The sequence below is a fragment of the Canis lupus genome, chromosome 24 (assembly GCF_011100685.1).
Source record: "Canis lupus familiaris isolate Mischka breed German Shepherd chromosome 24, alternate assembly UU_Cfam_GSD_1.0, whole genome shotgun sequence".
In the NCBI taxonomy this organism is placed as follows: domain Eukaryota; kingdom Metazoa; phylum Chordata; class Mammalia; order Carnivora; family Canidae; genus Canis; species Canis lupus.
In genome coordinates this window covers 23,197,679-23,207,370 of record NC_049245.1, presented here as the reverse complement: position 1 = coordinate 23,207,370, position 9,692 = coordinate 23,197,679, and the positions used below count along the sequence as shown (strand labels likewise).

At 45.3% G+C, this 9,692-nt stretch overlaps 1 long non-coding RNA gene across 1 annotated transcript; it reads left to right on the top strand.

Moving 5' to 3' along the window:
• The first annotated feature begins 368 nt into the window (after nt 1–368).
• Nucleotides 369–9,110, top strand: LOC102152082. The gene is made up of 3 exons (XR_005377761.1): nt 369–430; nt 657–749; nt 8,474–9,110. It is a non-coding gene; the product is annotated as an uncharacterized LOC102152082 (long non-coding RNA).
• The last annotated feature ends 582 nt before the right edge of the window (nt 9,111–9,692 follow it).

Here is a 9,692-nt window from a genome sequence, read left to right as displayed (position 1 = left end):
TAAATAAATACTGTGATGGGTGCTCTAAGGAGAAATAAAACAAGACAGAGGCATGGGGGCCCAAAGAGTACGGTTTTATATAAGGTGACAAAGCCTTCTCTGGGGCTCCTGGGTGGCTCAGTTGGTTAAGTGTCTGCCTTCAGCTCAGGTCATGATCTCAGGGTCCTGGGATAGAGCCCCATGGCTGGCTCCCTGCTCAGTGGGGAGCCTGCTTCTCCCTCTTTTTCTCTGCCCCTCCCACTCCCCCTGCTCCTGTTCTCTCATTCTCAAAGAAATAAAATTAAGAAAAAAAGAAAATCTTCTCTGAAAAGAGTATTTCCATTCTTAAGACCTTAAGGTAAGAAGAAGAAGAAGAAGAAGAAGAAGAAGAAGAAGAAGAAGAAGAAGAAGAAGAAGAAGAAGAAGAAGAAGAAGAAGAAGAAGAAAGAAGGTAAGAAAGTTGCTAGCAGCTGTGTGAGTTAAGAGTGGCTCCTGGTGGAGGGTAGCAAGAGCAAAGGGCCTGAGGCAGGTGTGTGCATGGCACAGAAAGGACACCAGTATGTGTCAGGGCCAGATAAATGGGGCCCAGTAGGCCACAGTAAGGAAATTGACTTTGTGAATTTCACAGCCATTAAACAGTTTGGAGCAGAGGAGTGACATGATCTTCATTCCTCCAGGATGAAGAGTATACGAGGCAATGGTGGAAAGCTGCCACAGCAATCTGAGAGGGAGACAATGGTGACTCAGACCAAGATGACAGCAGGCCCATGGTGAGGAGGGGTTGGATTCAAGATCAATTGATTAATTTTAAGATGTTTAAAAAAGATTTTATTTATTTGAGAGAAAGAGTGAGAGAGAGAGAGAGAAACAGACTCCCTACTGAGCTGGGAGCCTGACAGAGCTCGATCCCAGGACCCTGAGATCATGATCTGAGCTGAAGGCAGATGCTTAACCAACTGTACCTACACCTAGGTGCCCCTGATTTTAAGATTTTAAAAAATATATTTTTAAGTAATCTCTACACCCAACGTGGGGCTCAAATTCTGAGGTCAAGAAATCAAGAGTTGCATGCTCCACCTACTAAGCCAACCAGGCACCCCTCAAGATATATTTTGAAGGTGAGGCCAGTAGGAGTTGTTGATGGCTCCTTTGTAGGGTATGGGAAAAAGAAGGGCAAAGGACGATCCGAAGGTTCTGGGTCAGACCACTGGAAGGATGAGGCAGCCATCCCCTGAGGTAGAGACAGCTGTAGAATGAACAGACATATCCTGGAGGGAAAAGCAAGGATTCCGTTTCCAGGATGTTAACTTTGGGATGCCAGTCCTCAGCCACGTGGAGGTGTGCATGTCTTGCCGTGGTTGTTAAACTCCAAAAGTGAGGTAGTACCACAGCGGACGCTGTTGTTGGAAATAGCCTGAATGTGACCTATTTATGCCTTTCAGCCCTGGTGCAGCTGAGTCTTGGCATTGAGAGGTTGCTAATCCTCTCCTCCCCTCCACTCTGGGCCTCCCATCTGGTGCACCTTCTCCAGGTGTCAGCTGTGCTGGAAACTGCTCATCCCAGGCTCAGACACGTTGTGTGACCTTAAACCGCCTATGAGAGGCGGTGAGGACAGGGCCTGGAACTCCCAGTGTCTCCCCTCCCTCATCCGCATCCGGGCCCAAGGAGGCTCCTGCCGGTGGCTGGAGTAGAATTGGGTGCAGCTGTTTGCTTTACAAAGCGGATGATTGCGCCCACCCCCTCGGTGCTCCAGGGCACAGCTCCACACCTGTTCTCCACCCTCTAGCCCAGGTGCAGAGAACAAAAGAACACCCACCCACTCACCGAGGTCATTACCTTGAAGGGGGTGGGGAGAAACACTGCGACAGGGAGAGCCTTATTTGGGAAAAGGAGAAAAGCTCTGGGGAATTAGAGGGTTTGCACCCGCACAGCTTAATACAACTTTCTTTGGTAATGAGAATGTTCTGTATCTGCGCTGCTAGGTACGACAGCCACCAGAACATAGAGCAGTCAAAGTGTGGCTGGTGTGACTGGGGATGTAAAGTTCCAATTTAATTTAATTTCAATTTATTTTTTTTTTAAGATTTTATTTATTTATTCATGAGCGACACAGAGAGGCAGAGACACAGGCAGAGGCGGAAGCAAGGAGGCTCCTCGCAGGGAGCCCAATGTGGGACTCGATCCCGAAACCCCAGAATCACGCTCAACCACTGAGCTACCCAGGCGTCCCCAATTTCAATTTAAATAACCACTTGTGATTGCCTTATTGGACAGTACAGGTTTAATAGTTGGCTCTGGAGGACATTAGGATGATATGGTTAAGTAATAGCAAGTTAACATTTGCATACACTTGTGCCAGGTACATTGCATACGTTGTACACACACTTTGTGCCAGATACATTGCATACGTTCTCTTATTTACTCCCCACTGCTACTCTGTAGGAAAGGTGTGATTGTCCCCATTTTACAGATGAAGAAACTGAGGATCAGAGTAGCCAAATCATCCGGTCCCAGTTCCAGAATCGGGAAAGGCTGAAGTTTGAAAGGGAACACCCAAAATCACATTTTCAAAACCAAGTCAGATAAAATACACCCAAAGACCCCTTGCAGGCTTTGCAACTTCTAGCTCTTTACAAGTGAATGGAGTGTGCAAATTGCTGAAGGAATGCAAATCAGTCTACAATTTGGGGGACAAAGCTCAGATCCTCTGGTCACACCCTGCATCTTTCTAGACTGAGGGTGGGTGGGGGCGGAGGCCAAGTGACAAGGAGGGGGAATTGGGGTGGGGGTGGGGCCAGCCAGCTGGTGTCGGAGACCCAGGACATCAGCTGGCTGGCGGGACTGGCTGGCTCAGACAATGGGCGGGGGACCGGTCAGAACCCTCCTCCCTCCACACCCGGTCCTCTCCCGTGCCCTGGCCAGCTGCCATGGACACCTTCCCCTGTCTTGGACAAGGCCTGGGGAGCAGGAGACCTGAGAGGCCAGTGCAGGATGCTGGGGAGGTCTATCTTGTGTGACCTAGAGTTGGGGAGGGACAGGAAGTTGGGAGCTTCCATGGAAGTCTTTAGCGCCAGACTTTTTGCTGGGGGCTTTGCAAGCATCCTTGCACTTGCTCTTCCCACAGATCCCTTGGTGATAATAATAATAATTATTATTAACATTAGTAGCCCAGTAGCTCAGCCCACCCGTCTAGAATGGAAGGTGTTATTTCTGTTCATCCTCAGGACCACCTAGGGAACCAAGGACTTTTATTCTCTCCCTTTCTAAAGGAGGAGCCTGAAGCTCAGAGTGGTTAAGACACTAGTGTAACATGGGGGGCAGCCTGGGTGGCTCAGCGGTTTAGTGCCGCCATCAGCCCAGGGTGTGATCCTGGAGACCCAGGATCGAGTCCCGCGTCAGGCTCCCTGCATGGAACCTGCTTCTCCCTCTGCCTGTGTCTGTGCCTCTCTCTCAATCTTTGTCTCTCATGAATAAATAAATAAAATCTAAAAAAAAAAAAAAAAAAGACACTAGTGTAACATGACTTACAAAACATCCTTTCTTCTTAGTCTCCCACCCTTTCTTTTTTTCTTTTTTTTTTTTTAATATTTTGATTATTTATGAGAGACACAGAGAGAGGCAGAGACAGAGGCAGAGGGAGAAGCAGGCTTCCTGTGGGGAGCCTGATGCGGGGACTCGATCCTGGGATCAGAATCTGAGCCAAAGACAGATGCTCAACCACTGAACCACACAGGCGCCCCCCACCCTTACTTTCTACTTAAAGTTTTATTTGGGGGTTTTGCAAATTACAGACCTTGCCTTCCTCACTGGTACTGTTTATGAAGTGTTTACACGTTTTAACTACTGAGAAGACCAAAGTAAGAATATTGTTTGTGACGTGTGATACTATTCAAATTTTATGTCTGTAAGTGAAGGGTTTTTTTTTTTTTTTACTTATTTATTCATGATAGTCACAGAGAGAGAGAGAGAGGGGGGCAGAGACACAGGCAGAGAGAGAAGCAGGCTCCATGCACCGGAAGCCCGACGTGGGATTCGATCCCGGGTCTCCAGGATCCCGCCCTGGGCCAAAGGCAGGCGCCAAACCGCTGTGCCACCCAGGGATCCCAGTGAAGGGTTTTTTTTTAACGCAGCGGACTTTATTGTTTACATATTGTCTATGATCAATTGCTCTAACAATAGGGCAGCCAATGCTTTACTATCTGTCCCTTTACAAGAAAGGTTTGCCCATCCTACCCTCTCCCTGGCTCCAGAGGGAGGCTGGGCACCCAAACTCATAGTCCCCTGAGGGTCCTCCTCCTCTGACATTCTCTCACCCTCGGCTATTTTTTTTTTTCCGGCTATTATTGACCCTCACATATCCCTTTCCATCCTACCAACAGGAGTGTGATATGGTATCTTCTGTTCATTCCACAAACAGCTCTGGAGCACCTGTTGTGTGGCAGGCACTGGTCTAGGCATAAGGGACAAAGCAGATGTGGTCCATATCTACGGATGTCAACAGTCACCAAGCAAATCTCTAAAAGTACAGAGTGCTGTGAACAGGGTGTATGAGGACATTTGACAAGGGAACGAAGTTAATCTGGTCATCAGGGAGAAATTCCTGGAAGAGATGATGGTAACATTCGAGATCTGAAAAGTTAGTAGGGTTCCAGATTGTAGGTACCCCTTTTAGACTCACTTCCCCATTTCAATTCCTTTTCCTCTCTTCAGAGCCTAGATCTTGACTCAGATAAGACCTCTGACTTAGGGAGAGGAGCACAGCTAGAGAGAGGAGAGACACTCCCCTCTCCATCCTGAGCTGAATTGAGTCAGGCACAGAAGGTAGGTGGTTAAGTTGGCAGTCACTCTCAAAAATGATTGCATGGTACCTTTATGTAGTAATTCCAACAGTTTATTCATTATGTAATTGATTCATTTGTAAACATTGAGCAAATATTTATTGAACATCTACTGTGTGCAAGGCACTGTTATAGGCCTTGGCAATACAGCAGTGAACAAGACAGAAACAAATTGCTGCCCTGGTGGAGCTTCTTACATTCTAGTACAGGAGGCAATATATAATGTATTGGGTATGGAGAAAAATAAACAGGAGCAGGTGGCAGACAGACCTTTTGAAATAGGGAGGTAAGAGAAGACCTCCCTGAGAAGGTAACAGTTTGAGCATAGAGCTGAGGATTGGTCTGGAGGGAAGTATGCATTGATGGAATGCTAAGACACCATAAAATTTGAATCAATAGCATTCTCAAGTCATGAATTTCTAAGTAATAGAATTCTGGGGCCATGGGATGCTAATCAATACTTCTCTGGTGCCATAAAATTCTAATCAATAGTATTCTCTGGTTGTGAAATTCTAACTAATAGAACTCTGAAGCCATGAAATTCTAATCAATCAGGAACCCTCCCTGGGGCACCTGGCTGGCTTAGTCAATAGAGAATGTGACTCATGAGCTGGAGGTCCTGAGTTCAAGCCCCACATTGGCTGTTAGGCTTCCTTAAAAATCAGGAAACATGTGAAAGCAGCTACGGAGCAAAACTCTCAGTGATCAGTGGGAGTTAACCAGGTGAAGGCAGGAATAATGCCCAGGAGGAAAATACAAATAGCATGTACAAGAGTCCTATGGCAGGAGGGTAGAGAGGTTTGGAGCTGGAACCTGCCCCCTACCCAGCCATTCAAATGATAAGACAAACCGTTGCAGAAGGATCTGTTTCCCTACCTTTGAGCCATGACACCAGAGTTTCAGGAGAAGAGAAACTGGTAAAAATAATATACATGGTGGCCCAGTAGGTTAAGCATCTGATGATTCTTGGTCTCCACTCAGGGTCCTAGGATTGAGCCCTGCATCTGGCACTCTGCTTGTCTCCTCCCTCTGCCTTCCCCCTCCCCCAGCTTCTCTCTCTCAGATAGGTGAATAAATCTTAAAAAAAAAAAAAAAAATGATAAAGCACATTTGGGCTAGTCAGGCCCCAATTCCATGTCTGCTTCCAAACAGGCCTATGGCCTATATAGCTCTCTTCCTACTGCATTGAGTGAGAGGACTCTGACTATCTGGGCCTGTCCTACCTCTTGCCCTTATGAATATTAACTATAATATGGTATGGCCTGACTGCTTCTCCCATCCCCCACATTTATTATTCATTTCTCCATCAATATAATTTTTTAAAAGATTTTATTTATTTATTTGAGAGAGGGAGAGATAGAGAGAACATGAGGTGGGGGGGGGGGGGCGCGATGGGGAGAGGGAGAAGCAGGCTCCAGGCTGAGCAGGGAGTCCAGGACCTTGGGAAAATGACCTGAGCCAAAGGCAGCTGCTTAGCTGACAGAGCCACCCAGGCACCCCCATCAATATCATTATTAATAATAGGAATGGCTGCCCTTGGCTGTGTCAGCCATGAAACTAAGTCATCTATAATGATTGCTACTCAAAGTGTGGCTCCTGGATAGTGTTAGTCTAAAACTGTCACCACAAAAAAAAAAAACAAAAAAAAAAACAAAAAAAAAAAAAAAAAATAAAATAAAATAAAATAAAACTGTCACCACAAAATATGTAAGAAATGAAGAGGGACACTTGGGTGGCTCAGCGGTTGAGTGTCTGCCTTTGGCTCAGGGCATTATCCTGGAGTCCCGGGATCAAGTCCCACATCAGGCTCCCTACAGGGAAACTGCTTCTCCCTCTGCCTATGTCTCTGCCTCCCTTTCTCTCTATGTCTCTCATGAATAAAGAAATAAAATCTTTAAAAAAAATTTTTTTTTTTAATAAGGAATGAAGAGTGTTTAGGAACTTCAGGGCAGCCCAGGTGGCTCAGCAGTTTAGTGCAGTCTTCAGCCCAGAGTGTGATCCTGGAGTCCCAGGATTGAGTCCCACATTGGGCTCCCTGCATGGAGACTGCTTCTCCCTCTCCCTGTGTCTCTGCCTCTCTCTCTGTGTCTCTCATAAATAAATAAATAAAATTTTTTTTAAAAAGGAACTTTTATGATAGTTTGACATTGCTATGACATCCAGGCACGTGACTCTTTTTCCAATGTGTTTTACAAAAAAAGTATCAGCCCACAATGGATTGGAAACAGTAAATTGAAAAGAAGAAAAAAGAAACCGTAAACTGTTCCCTTATCACAGATGGTAGGAGAAGCTCACTTTATCCACATTATCCCTCTAAAACTCACAACAAGCCTTGTGCAGCTGGTACTTTTATTATTTCCACTTTCTGGTTGAAGGAACTGAAGCTCAGAAAAGTTGCATGTACACGTGGCCCAAAGCCATAAGGCAAGTGGCAAGTAGGGGATTCTAGGTCTGTGGGAAGCAGAAGGCTGAACTCTTGGGCACGCCTCCCTGCTCCCTCAGGCCTCCACTTCCCTGCCCCCACCTGCCATCTGGGTTCTGTCTTTTTACCATAACTTGTTTACTTTAACTCGACAGGTACCCACCTCTCTCCTCCCCAGACTCCAAATGAATGATGGTTCCAACCTAAATACCTGCCCCGCTTCTCCTATTTCTGTTGCTTCGATGCTTCAGTGTCTTGCCTCCCCCACATCTCCATCAGCACTTGACAACAGAAGTCTCTGAGATGATGGAAATGCTGTGGGTTTTTTGGTTTTGGTTTTTGAGAGAGAGACAAAGGGATGCCTGAGTGGCTCAGTGATTGAGGGCCTGCCTTTGGCTCAGGGTGTGATCTGGGGTCCTGGGATCGAATCCCACATCAAGCTCCTTGCAGGGAGCCTGCTTCTCCCTCTGCCTATGTCTCTGCCTCTCTCTCTGTGTCTCTCATGAATAAATAAATAAAATATTTTTTATTTATTTTTATTTTTTTAATAAAATATTTTTTTAAAAATGAAAGAGACAGAAAGAGCATGAACGGTGGGGAGGGGCAGGGGCAGAAGGAGAAGCAGACTCTCCTGCTGAGTAGGGAGCCCAGTGCAGAGCTCCATCCCAGGACCCCAGGATCATGATCTGAGCTGAAGGCAGACTCTTAACAAACTGAGCCACCCAGGTGCCCCTGATGGAGACATTCTATATCTGCTTGTCTAGTACAGTAGTCATTACCTACATGTGGCTATTGAGCAGTTGAAATGTGGTTAATATGACAGGGGAACTGAACTGTTAAGTGCAATTATAAATAACTACATGTGGCTGATGGCTGTTGTATTGGTTAGTGCAGATCCAGAGAGGAAAAAGTCCAAACCTCACATAGCACTCAAGACCTTTGGTTTTGGATCAGGAATTTCCTGACTGACTAACCTCTGGGGTAACAGTCACAATGTGAATGCTTTGGAGTTTAATAGATTTGTTTTTTTTGTTTTGTTTTGTTTTGTTTAATAGATTTGGATGTAAATCTGTATCCACAAAGTGTGTGGTACTGGCTGTCACTTAACCTCTCTATACCACCCAGTCCTCATCTGTGAAATGAGACTAAATTCCTACCTCATAGGCTTAATTAGATTTTACTTACAGTCCTTAGGAGACTGGTTTCACTGCATAACAAACTGTGTTGCTTACAGAAAGCAAGATGGAGTCACTCATGTCAAGCAGTCACTCATACCACGGAGTGACGTAATAAATAAGGAAGGCAGCCAAGGGCGATGAGCTGAGAATAGATATCGCTAGAACCAGAACATGCTGGCAGCCCACAGAACTGATAACTAACAGAGCCAAGAGAGTCTGGAAGAACCGAGAAGTGATAATCACTAGAACCAGAAGATGTCTGGAAGAGCTAAACACTGATCAGATTCCTTTAAAAAGGGTGGATTTCTGCAGCAAACTGTCACACTTTCCAGACACTGACTCTTCCACGTCAGACCACATTAGAAAGGTAACTGCCCGAGGCCTGAGTGATCTCTGAACATAACAGAGATCCTCCACTGCCTGAACATAATGAGCAGTAGGCGCCGAGAGCTGACCCAGGACCAAGTCTTCATCTCAAGTTCACAGACTGACTTTGGGTTTGATTTGTTAATGTCTTAACCTTGTTGTATCACATTCGTTGCATGACTTTGTATTGTGCTTTGTTTTGTGTCATGTGTATGAGGCCAAGTTAAATGCATAGTGAAATGTCATTGACTTTGGAATCCTAAACCTGCTTTATAATTACGTTAATCTTGCTTTATGATTGAATAAAGCTGACACTGTGGAAACATAGCTCGTGTCCTGGCCTTCATAACCTCAGCTCCGTGCTTCTTGGCTCTTATTCTATCCTCCGTCTTTTCCTCCCCTCTGCGTCTATGCAAACTGAAGCTCTAAAAGTGTTTAACTTTCCCAGAGTCCCTCAGGAAGCATCAGGCAGGGTAAGATCTAGGTTACCAGGTCTCTTCACTCTTTGGGTTCTACCACTTGGCAGCTGTGTGACCTCAAGCAAGTTCCTTAACCCCTCTGAGCTTGGTTTTCCCTTTTTCAAAATGGAAAGAAAGCAATTTTATAGCATTCTTAAGAAAATGAAATGATTAAATGAGAAAATGTGTGTTTAGCATACTGATAAGCTCTCAAGGTCAGCAATTGCTGTTGTTGCTCTTTTGGTACAGTAATTAGTGTAACTATGATGATAATAATTATTCACAATTATTCTAGCCCAGGCCTCTTTTCCTTGCCTTTATCTTTTAATTTTCATTTTAAAAATATTTATTTATTTTTATTTTTTTAAGATTTTATTTATTTGTTCATGAGAGACAGAGAGAGAGAGAGAGAGGCAGAGACAGAAGCAGGCTCCATGCCGGGAGCCTGATG